The sequence below is a fragment of the Gavialis gangeticus genome, unplaced genomic scaffold (genome assembly GCF_001723915.1).
Source record: "Gavialis gangeticus isolate Ggan-Ray unplaced genomic scaffold, GavGan_comp1, whole genome shotgun sequence".
Lineage (NCBI taxonomy): Eukaryota > Metazoa > Chordata > Crocodylia > Gavialidae > Gavialis > Gavialis gangeticus.
Genome location: NW_017729032.1, coordinates 253,666,341 through 253,678,416, shown reverse-complemented (window position 1 = coordinate 253,678,416; position 12,076 = coordinate 253,666,341). Strand labels below are relative to the sequence as shown.

The window sequence follows — 12,076 nt, the reverse complement described above, 5'->3', positions numbered from 1 at the left end:
ATCTAGATGATGGCACATTACAAAAGCAGATGCAGTGATGATTTCAAGGGCTTGAATGGGCTGGAATAGGCCATGGATAGGCAATACATTTGTAAGACTAAAAACAAACTTTTAGCCCTGCCAAAAATAAGTGTGCAACATCTGCCAAAAATAAGTGTGCAGATGTTCAAGCAGTTTGTAGCAGAGATTATCTAGTGACACTGCCACAAAATGCTACTGCTTTCCAACAGGAATTGTTCAAAAGTTTGATGCTTTCTAGCACCACATGCAGTGTTTGTACTGTTGGGTGCTTAGTCCTCCAAGGCTCTGCTCCTGACTCCACCTTACCTTCAGGGAGCCTGCCTGGGGCTAATGTAGAAATCTGCTGCCCCAAGGAGATGTCACCACAATAACTCACTGCTCAGCTCTGTTTTTGTTCATGCACAAGACACTCCTTCCTAATCCACATGAAACTGGATTTCAATCAAATCCCAGGGTACTGCCCATTTGGAGCTGACTCTGGTGATCATTTTGCAGTCTCTCCAAACTGAACTCCACTAACAGCTGCACTCTAGAACAGTCCTGTGCCATCATCAGAAAAAACACCGCATGAATCCATGTTGCAAAACTTCTCGTGAAGTCAAAATATCTATTTTAATTCCATATCTATTCCCATTAGTATCTCTGGCCTTATATGCAGGTTCAGCAGGGGAACTGTACAAGAACTTGTGAGTGCTTGAGCTCACCTGTGGGTCAGCTGAAGGCTGCTGTATTTGGAAAAGGCGATAGATGGCAGGAAGGGGACAGCTATGTGCTTCTCATAAAACCAAAGCAGCATCAGAACCCAGCAGATCATTGCTTGCCAAGGGCTGCATATGTGCTTCACCCAGTACCTTGAGGTCTTGAGGGTTGTAGCAGTATGCAAATCTATTTCTACAAGGATAGTGAAGCCTCTACAAGGTAGGCAGTATCTTTTCCATGCCAATGACCTCCCACAGGTTGTCAAGGTCAGTGAAGCACCATGATATCACCCACTGTATAGTCAGGGACATCACTCACACTTCCATGTCTTTGTGATACTTCAAATTTCCCATCAATTCTTGGTGCTTTAATTGAACACTTGTCCATACCCTCAAACTCCTGGTAGGGAGAAATCTGGCCCTTAATATGCACAGGGTTATAGATTCAGAAATCTGAACAATGGCTTAAACCATATCTCTTCCCATAATGCACACCTGAAAATGTGTCAAAGGTCTATAGGACAACCAAAAGACCCCCAGGTTTGGAACTGAACCCACAAGTTTTGTGTGTGCAGTGTTTTCATAACTGCAAGTGCACTTATCTGATATACAGAAAGCCATTGCATCATGTCATTTTAAATACTACACACTCTCTGCAGTTTGGCCCTTTTGCTCCATGCTGCCCGTAGTCCACATCAGCAGGGTTTCCAGACATGTGCTAAAACAAAATGAAGCTCCTAGGACTAAGTGTTAGTCGCACAAAAAAAACTCCACCTAAACTTACTAGGGTATAAAATATTCATGAAAAGGGATTTAACAGCCTCTACCTTGCATTATTTTAGCAGTAAATTAATACAAGTGACCTCTACGAAAATCATAAAGGTGAGTAGATTATGAAAAAAGCATTTCAGCCCTTTTTAGTATGCTGAAACTACAGGATACAACTATCCAGCCCCATTAACAATGTTGAGAGTTGTAACCAGGGAATCCAGATTTCTATTAAAATAGAATATACAGTATGATTACAATACATTAGATCTTTATATAATATTTATTCATTTCCCCCCCAGTCCTTTGAACTTCATGTTCCTTTGGTCTATTATTTTGAGAGGAGGAAATTGAAACTTCTTGCTTGGCAGCTTTGACAAATGTGCAGTATACATATTGTATGGAATTCCCACTGGAAATCTTAAGAATTAAAATTAGTCCCATCAGTGTGGAATTAGTTCATCAGCCTGGGCCTTCCTGAGCACTTTGTCATGATGAACATGCAAGGGACATTTTCATCTTTATCCTTATTTGGAAATGCTGCCCGGTATCAGTTTTGCGGGTGTTCCCACTTTTCTTCCCAGCACTTACATTTGCCACCTAAAAGTAGGTTTAAGAAAATGAGGTTCTATTCCTCATGGGACAAGAAGTTTATAATATATATAGTATTACCATCTCTCCAGGGGATCAATGTCTTCTATTTATCAGCAAACCAAAGATGATGATAAAATCATTAATTCTGTCAATATAAATGCTAAATAGAAATGGGAAATTGGATCCCTGCCTCGTGTCATCCTTCCTCTAAAAGGAAATTACAGCAGAGAAATTGAATCTGACAAATCTTAGCATTTATAGCTTAGCATCAACAGGGCAGCACGTGGTACACAATAAATGGCATGACACCTCTTAATTAAACTGTGCTTTTGTTTGGCCCAGAATGAATGCATTGTGCTTGTCCAACAAGCAAACCGCAGGCTCCCAAAGGGATCATAAAATGCAGAATAAAATAAAAAGGCTATAAAGTTAGCAAAAAATCAGATTGACAAGCTCTGCGCTAATTATCTTTGAAATTACAGCACTACTAATGGAGGTGTAGTTTGACAGATAATAGAGACTATCTCATTAGCAGAGCACTGAATGCCTTTAATGTTTGCAAGGGGAGCATTTATTGTCTAAGCAATGCAAAGAGTAGCTAGACTACAGTGTTCTTCCGCATTAGCATCTTAAACTAGTCTGTAAGTTGAATTTATTAAACCATTGTTTTTGGTAGTAAATGACTTCATAGCCTGGGAAAACAAATTTTAAACAGATGTAAGCTGTTTGACTTTCATATTGTATGATGCATAAGAGAAATGTGCAGAAAGCTGTGTGTGTAAAATATCTGCTTTACTCCCGTGTTAGTGTGTAAACTTAATTAGAACAAAAAGTACATTCTAATCTTCTTTTGAATGCTTGTTCTATAAAAGTATTGCCTTTTCAAGCACACGCAATATATTTCTCATTATTTAGACTTGATTTCTTGACTAAAAGAAATATACACATGGAACATCTGCTCATCAGTTGCTTCTCTGCTTCGATTTAATGGATTTTTCTTCTAAATAGGAAGGAAAATAACTTGGCCTGCTTATTAGATGGGGTCATGATACTAATGAAAGTCCTTGAACCTCTTCCGTCACTTTTGTTTGAAAAAGTCTACCTGTCACACTGGTGAATGTCTTTTTAAATATATTTTTGTCTGTGCACTATTTGTAAATTGGGTCCCTAAAAGCTAAATCAGGGAATGTGCCACCATTCAGTCACCTGGATTTGAAAATATGATGGAGGTTTTTTCTTAGGACAAAAGATGAATTGCATGTGAATAGATCTGTTTTCTTAAGGCAGTTACTCATGGTGGTTGTAAATTTAAAGTCGTAACTCTGTAATGTGACTCGCTCAGGTAACCATCTCCAATGGCATATAGAAAATAAAACCTCTGCTGGGTGGGGGAAAATTATATTTCTTATTTGTTGGATTCCAAGAGCAGAGTATGGTGTCTTAATGTCACTCTCTTTCACACCTGTCTGAACAAATCTTATAAAAACAGATGTGTCAATTAGCTGTTTCCACAGCAGCAGCATCTCTTGGAGGTGGAGAAGAAGGAGCTGAAGGGAGAAAGCAGACTCTGCAAGGAGACTGCTTTTTCTTTGGTGGTTTTAGTGCTTGTTAAATGTGCCCTAGAGAATGAAGTCCTGAATTTATCCACACAGTAGGTATAGCATAGGCAGAAACAGCACAAGCCTTCACCCATGTGCCTCAGCTGCTGTCTGGATGGAATGAAAGAGGTGTCCATGCCATCATCCCATCCTTGATATTGTTCATGTAGTGACAGGCCCAAACAGGCAAGAAACAATGGGAGTTTTTACATGTGGGGAGGAGGCACTTTAATTAGAGTGGCTTTGAGCACTGCTTTAATTAAAGCACCTGGAGTACTGCATCCAGTTCTGGGCTCCACACTTTAGAAAGGACGTGGAAAAGAGTGAGAGAGTCCAGAGAAGAGCCACGTGCATGATCAGAGGTCAAAAGAACAGGCCCTATGAGGAGACCCTGGGCGTGGGACTCTTCAGCTTGGAAAAGCATAGGCTCAGGCGGGATTAGGTGGCAGCCTGTAAGTGTATCGGGGTGTGCATCAGGATCTGGGAGAACGTGTGTTCACCAGGGCACCCCAAAGGAAGACAAAGTCTAATGGTCACAAGCTGGTGAAAGACAGTTTTAGACTGGACATAAGGAAACACTGCTTTACCATCTGAATCTCCAGAGTCTGGAATAGGCTCCCTCCAGACATGGTGCAAAAACCTTCCCTGGATACTTTTTAAGAAACGCTTGAATGCTTATTTTGCTGGGGTGATCTGACCTCAGCTGACTTCCTGCCCCTTGGGCAGAGGGCTGGACCTGATGATCTTGCGAGAACCCTTCCAGCCCTAATGTCTATGAAGCCTATCTCATGTATGAACATCCCCGTGATTCAAAATGGCAGTGGGGACATTCAGTCAAAGTGCTTTAGTTAAAGTGCCTCCACTACAATTTTGAAGTTTGTGGATGCTGATACAAGAGAGATGGAGGCTGGATGGAGTGTGGTAATTACCATAATCCAGCAGACTCAAGTAATTACAGTGCATCAGAGCAGCTTCCCAGGTCGTGTACAAGCACCCAGTGTTATCTAGCTCATGGTCTGATCCATCAGTCAAGACAGTTGAGTTCTGGGAAGCCTGTCTGCCTGTCCCAAAGTGAGAAGATTTTGAGCTTCCTTTGCAAAGAGCTTTAGAATACAAAGATGCCAAGTTCCACATAAGAGCTGAGCCTGGTTTTGATAGGTGCTTGCTGCCTGTCTGGAGTATCCTTAGTGTTTGTCTGGGCAGTAGTTGGCCACACGTTTCCAGCAGCTGTTTATCTCTCCCTCTCTAGCTCCACTGAACTAGATGTATTCAAATACCCTATGAAGTCCCCTGTGGTTCAGTGGTGGAATCCTTATCTACCACACAGGAAACCTGGGTTCAATTCCTAGGCACTTATACAGCTACTGCCATGGAGGCACTAAACATTTGGACTCAATCTGGTCCTTAGAGTCTGTCTCAGTGGCCTGCTAGAAGGTCTGGGTAGCTTCCACTGCTCCAAAAATTCCTGCCCAGGCATATTCATTGAAGGTCTGGGTGGTGCTCATGCATACACCATGATTCAGGGGGACTGATGCTTGCTACCACTCATTGACAGGGTGCTACTTGGGGTACCCCTCAATGAACTCAAGGCATCCCTTCATAGACTTGAGGTACCCCTTGGTAAATTCCAGCTCTTAGCTTTCACTCATTTTCATGCTATAGAAAAATAATAGGGCAATCCTTACGTTGCAAAGAACTCAGAAAAACCTCCAACAAGGCAGAGTGCTTTTAACACTGTAGATTCTTATTTGAAATCTCTAAGATTTATCTTGTAAATCATGTTTGTAAACGTAACAGTGCTAACATTGTGTGGCACCCTTGAAAGGCTCTCAAGGCACCCCAGAGTACCATGGCACCCTGGCTGAGAATCAGTGGATTAGACCAATTAACCTGTGGTGACTCTGCACTGAATGGAGCTGCTGAGGGTTAACTGCTCTCAGCACAGAGCCACCAACATAATTGCAGTGAGCTGAGGGAGCCTGGGGAGGAATGCTTCCCTGGGGTCCCTGGTCTTTCTGCAAATAGTGCAGCAGCTCCACTCTTAGGGTGGAGCTGGTGCTCAGTGAGACCCGGGAGCCTGGGGAAACCAGAGATCTAACCCTCAGTGGCTCCACTCTCAGCACAAGTTGCAAGACTGGGGAGCCTAAGGAAGACACTTCTCCAGGCTCCCTGTTTTTAAGTCACCCCAAACAGCTGCTCAATGTAGACAGGAGGGGTGGGGAGATGCGGGGAGGAACAGGAGATGAGTAGAGGTTTGGAGGGTAGAAATGTGTAGAGGGGCTGGGAATCCCAAAATGCCAGTGGACTGCAGATTAAGTGTTTTATCCCCCTGGAGCTGACTAACAATACCCTAGAGTGGCTTGGGTAAGACTGGTCAAAGATATTCCTCATTTCAATTGGCTTACTTTTAAAACATTTAGTGAGTGTTTAGCATGGGATGCACTTTAATGGCTGAATGCTCCCATCTTAAGTGCCTTTATGGCAGTTTAAATGTAACTTGTAACACCACCCACATATACACCCCTTGAAATGTTTTAGAGGTGGCTGAAACACTCCAAAATGAGATCTGTTTACATGAAATAGTATTTTTGGACTGTTTCACTACCAGTTATATCTAGATAGGGGAGGGAGGGAGACCCAGGGCCTTCTGATTCTGGGATGTTTCTGGGTCGTCACTAAGACACACACCACCACCAGGAACCCTGAGTCATCAAACTCAGAGCCAGGATTACTCCCCTCTAATGCTTCCCCTGCCAGACCCCTACTGACTCCCAGAGCCATTCCTGCCACTGGAGCCAGACTCTTCAGATCTAGTCCCCTCTACCTCTCTAAGGCAGGGAGAGGAGGGTTGGAGGGCTTTGGAGCTAGAGTGTAAGATTCCCAGCCCTACTTACATCTCCACTCCTCACTACCTTCTATCCCTGTGAAGAAAGGGAAAGGGGAGGGGGGCAGTGAAGAGTGGAGGCACAGGTCAATGTAGCCTCCCCTAGTGCCCACTGACTGGTGCTAGAGGAAGCTGCAGCATTTTGAAACATTCCAGCCAGGAACTGCACACAGAGACACGTCCTGGCTTTGCCTTGGAAAAACAAAGTAGGTTGATATCAGTAATCTTTCATTTCTTTTGCCAGTCAAACACAGCTCTGAAAAGACTCCATTAAAATATATATTTATAATTTGTTTTCATTTTGTTACTTCTAAAAATACCTAGATATGGTTATAACTCCAGGTGTCACACAAGTAGTTATTTTAGGTTCAAGCTTCACCAAGTTTTATAGTATAACAGTTGGGAAATAAGCTTTACTGCTTTATTTTATAAACAATGAAATTTGTATCAAGAATAATAAAAAATCAGCTTGTTTTATAGTTTCATAGATGTTAGGAACTGGAAGGGACTGTCCATATAATTGGGTCCAGCCCACCTGCACTTCAGCAGGAAAGACTGCTGGGATCAGATGACCTCAGCAAGATGAGTGTCAAAATGCTTATTGAAGATCGCCCGGGTGGATGACTGTACCACCTCTGGGGGGAGCCTGTTCCAAACCCTCAGCACTCAACTTGTAAAGAATTTTTTCCTTCTGTCTAGTCTGAAGCGATCCTCAATCAGCTTGTGCCCATTATTTCTAGTCTTCCCCTAGGGGGCCTTGTTGAAAAGTTGCTCCCCCAGGCCCTGATGTTTGCCTTTGATATACTTATAGGCTGCCACCAAGTCCCCTCTGAGTCTTCTCCAGCCTGAACAGTCCCAAATCTTTCAGCCTGTCCTCATATGACCTGGTCTCTAGGCCTCTAATCATGCCTGTGGCCCTCCTTTGGACTCTCTCAAGCTTCTCCACATCCTTTCTGAAATGCGTTGCCCAGAACTAGATGCAGAACTCCAGCTGCAGTCTCACCAAGGCCAAGTAGAGTGGACAGATGACATCCTTAGGCTTGCTCAAGATACCTCGGTAGATGCGTACCAGTGTTTAATTAGCTCTTCCCGCTACGTCATCACATTGGTTTCTCATGTTCATCTTGTTGTCTATCACAACTGCCAGGTCTCATTCAGATGTGGTGCTAGCAACTGTACCACTACCAAGCCTGTAAGTGCATTGTGCATTATTTCTCCCCAGATGGAGGACTTTACATTTCTCCGTATTAAACAACATCAGGTTGAGTTCCGCCCACCTCGCTAGCCTGTCCAGGCCAGCCTGTATTGCCAGCCTGTCTTCAAGCATAACCACACTCCCCCATAGTTTGGTGTCATCAGTGAACTTTGCTAGTTCACTTTTAATACCTGAATCCAAACTGTTGATGAACATGTTGAAAAGCACTGGTCTAAGTACTGAACCCTGAGGGATGCCACTGGTCACCCTCTGCCATGATGACTCAGTTCAGTCATTCAATACTCTCTGAGTCCTACCACAAAGCCAGTTACCTAGCTGATGGACTGTAAAGTAGTTAAGGCTACATTTTCCCAATTTTTCATGAGAACTTTGTACGAGGCCAGGTCAAAGGCCTTTTTGAAGTCCAGGTATTACATTTCCCCCATCCAGGTAGCAAGTAATTTGATCATAGAAGGAAATGAGGTTGGTCAGGCATGACCTGCCCATAACAAACCCATGTTGGCTATCCTTCAGAATACTGCCTTCTGCTAGCCTGTCTGTAATGGCTTCTTTGATAATTTTATCCAAGATTTTACCGGGGATTGAGGTCAAATTGATTGACTGGTAATTTTCTGGGTCCTCCTTTCTCCATTTCTTGAAGATAGGCACCGCATTGGCCTTCTTCTAATCTTCTGGGACCTCTCCCAAGTGCCACAAGTCTTCAAATAACTTTGCCATTGGTTTCACGATGACATTGGCCAGTTCTTTTAGCACCCTCAGGTGTAGTTCAAGTGGTCCTGCTGATCTGTAGATATTTAGCCTTGTAGGTGCTCTCCCACAAGATCTACACCAACTATGGGGGGGATAGTCACCCCCATCATGATCATCCTGTATCCTGTCAAGCAGGCTAACACCCTTGGACTGTTGGAATACCTATGTAAAGTAGTCATTCAGGAGTTCAGTTTTGTCTTGAGTGTCAGTTATCAGACATCCCATTTCATTCATCAGGAGCCCTATGCTTCCCTTATTTTTTGTCTGACTTCCTACATATCTAAAGAAAGACTTTTTGTTGTCCTTTATTCTGGTTGCCAATCTGTGTTCAGTTTGTGCTTTTGGTGTCCTGATCTGCTCCCTACAGGTGCAGGCTGTTGCCAAGTACTCCTCTTTGGTAGTTATTCCTGACTTCCTTCCTTTATAGGCTTCTTGTTTTAATTTCAGGACGTCCATGACTTCCCTGTTGAGCCAAGGGGGTCTCCCAGCCCTTTTGCTGCCTTTCCTTTGAAAGCGAATGGACTTCCTTTGAGCTTTTAGGATCGCTTACTTGAGGAATGACCACTCTTTTTGCACCCCCTTCTTCATCAAACTGTGGTCCTGCAGGGCTTTGCCAACCAATCCCCTAAGCTTGTGGAAGTCAGCTTTCATAAAATCAAGGATTTCTACTTTACTGGAGAATTCCCCTGACTTACAGTGAATGGAGAAAGTGATCATCTCATGGTCACTGTAACCCAATTTCCCTTCCATCCTCAGGTTGCTCACTAGATCATCTCCTTTGGCCAGAACCAAGTCTAGGATTGCCTTGCCTCTGGTCAGCCTGTGGACTTCTTGTGTTAGATAGAGCTCCTCAATGCAAGTGAGGAAGCTTTGTGAGGTATCAGATCTAGGTGAGTGCTCATCCCATGAGATGTCTGGGTAGTTGAAGTCACCCATGATGACCATGCAGCCTCTGCCAGTGCTCCAGGGAATTCCTGGTCAAGCTGTTCCTTTTGGTTTGGAGGTCTTTAATAAACTCCTATGGTCAAATCCCCTTCTCCATACTCTCCCCATATCTTGACCCGGAGGGTCTCAAGTCACCCTTCTTTGTTTCTATTAAAATAGCTGGAAAACCACCTCCCCCCCGATAAAATTCATGCTCCAGGTGAGGATTGAACTCACAACCTTGGCATGGCTCACTCAAGTACTGCTGTATAAGTACCATGCGCTAACCAATTGCGCCACTGGAGCACTTGCATAGAAATGCTACTGGTGTTAGTTTTTTCTAACTCATAAGTAGCGGTGAACAATTGGTATGATTCTTTTGTATTTCCAGAAGCACAAAAATCTTTGAACAATATATGTTGCTTTTGGTAGTGATATAATGATCTTTCATGTGATATCTCTGGTGACACATGGGGAAATTGCCTTTAATGGCCTTTATTTGTGTGAAAGTACACACTGTTAACACAAGTTACTATACCTTTGTACTAAAAGATAAATGACTTTACTATGCCCATTAACCTGATTATTGATACAAATAAAAAGCATCGCATTGGCAGTGGATCCAATTGAAAATGAACTGTTATTTAACTCTGTTTTTGTTTTCAGTATTCTTCAGCACATCCCTTTTAGGAGCATAATAGAAAGCATCCATACTGATTATCAGAAACAAGTGCAAAGAGAGCTTTGGATCTTGATGCCTTGTGAAATAACTGCAAACATAAGGGCTGACAGGAAGCCCAGAGTAGTTTACATGATGCAAATGCAGAACCTATGTCTGCATTATTTGGACAAGCCTTTGAATCATCCATATTTGTTTAAAATGTAATTATAAATCCCAAGTGACTACAGTTGCAGTTTCCAGTTGCAGACTAACTAATGGAAAAGATGACATGGGATGTAATCAATTAAAGAGAGAAGCATAATTCAACTGTCATAAAAAGGCATAATAAAATACGAAAGCTGGAAGTGGACAAATTCAGCCTAGGGAATGAATTAACTACTGAAACAATTTATCTCTGATGTGGTAGATCTTCTGTTACTTAAAACCTTGAACTCAAAAATGGGATGGAGGCAGTCTTTAAAAGAATTGCTTGTTAATTAATGTTTTCTGTTTATCTGTAGGAGGTGTGGCAGGACGGCACCTTAAAGATTTAAGGGTAATTTTACATGTGGTCACAATGCATTACATGTGGTCCCAGGCACTTTTAATTAGTGAGCCATGCTAATTAAAAGAGCTTGCACATCACATGTATCAGCAGTGCAGCACATCTCCGTGCTGAGAAAATGGCAGCAGTGCACTTTGAACTAAAGCACATCAAACATGTTTTAGTTCAAAGTGCACTGCCACCATTTTCTCAGCACGGAGGTGCACTGAGCCACTGATACACGTGATGTGCGAGGCTGCCAGAGCACATCAGTTTATGTGCTCCAGCAGACTCTATTAATTCAGTCTAATCCGACATGCTGGATTTCCAGTGCATTAGAGCAGGCTCCCTGCATGTGTAAGTGCCCTAAGGGCCTTGTTAGGCCTTACTCTGTAAGTCGAACAAATGTTAATCGGCTTAATATTGTTTGGCTTATTGGAGCAGTCACATGGTAATATAAAAAACCTGCTCTGACTGTCTATCACCTGCACAGATGTGACTTGCCACTAGAGGCTTTGTAAGCAGGGGCAGGGCTAGGAGCAGGGTCTGCTTACTGTTCCCACTGGGCAGACAACGGGCCAACCAGTGAGAACCAGGAAAGCAGCTGAAACTCACACAGCAGCTGCACATTGAGAGCAGGGCCCCTTTGTCAGTTTCAGTGAGACCAGAGAGCTCCAGGGCCTCAGCCCTGAAGCTCACTCACTCTGAGCTCTGAGGGGCCCAGTCCTTTTTTCTCTGGGGCTCAGAAACCACCCAACCCCCATTCTCCCACCAGTGTGAGAAAAGCCGGTTCAAACAACAGTGGGAGGCACGCCAGCCACTGGGCGCCCTGGGAAATATTGGGCCCCTTAGAACTCAGAGCATTCTGGGGTACTGAGTACTTCCACTTGGGTGGAATAACCCATTACCACACAATTGCTCTCAGCCATGGCAGTTACTCATCGTACCCACAGGCACTCTGGCATCACTGAGACCTCCACCCAGACAAAGCCCATGGTGAGGGCTGCTGGCAACTGGGCATGGGGGCACCCCCACTTGTGGGGTGTGCTCCCTCGTGGAGTCTCTGGAGGGCTCGGTGGGGGAGCTTGAGGAAGAGATACATCAGCTGTGCACCACTAGGGCCCACGAAGACCTCATCGATGGCTACTGCTAGACCCTTCTCCAGAAGAAGGAAGAAGAGCAAGAGATGGAGATGGTGGCCAACACATTAGCTAACCAAGAAGACCCACCTAGAAGACAGTCACCTCACACTCCAGGAAATGCAGGGACAGGGCTGCTCCTCCCATGGCCCTGCACAACAGGTACGCTCCCCTCCCCGCATATGAGGAGACTCCAATGGTGACACTGGAAAAGGAGGAAGGTAAGCAGCTTGCTGCCACCCCTAAGATGAGACACAAGGTTGAGGGGGACTCCCTCCT

At 44.0% G+C, this 12,076-nt stretch overlaps 1 long non-coding RNA gene and 1 other non-coding gene across 2 annotated transcripts; one reads left to right on the top strand and one right to left on the bottom strand.

Moving 5' to 3' along the window:
• The first annotated feature begins 7,251 nt into the window (after nucleotides 1–7,251).
• On the top strand, nucleotides 7,252–9,614 carry LOC109302474. The gene is made up of 3 exons (XR_002098799.1): nucleotides 7,252–7,385; nucleotides 9,414–9,419; nucleotides 9,489–9,614. It is a non-coding gene; the product is annotated as an uncharacterized LOC109302474 (long non-coding RNA).
• Nucleotides 9,615–9,665: 51 nt separating this feature from the next.
• On the bottom strand, nucleotides 9,666–9,759 carry TRNAI-UAU. The gene is made up of 2 exons: nucleotides 9,722–9,759; nucleotides 9,666–9,701 (listed from the first exon to the last, which is right to left on the bottom strand). It is a non-coding gene; the product is annotated as a tRNA-Ile (tRNA).
• Nucleotides 9,760–12,076: the final 2,317 nt, after the last annotated feature.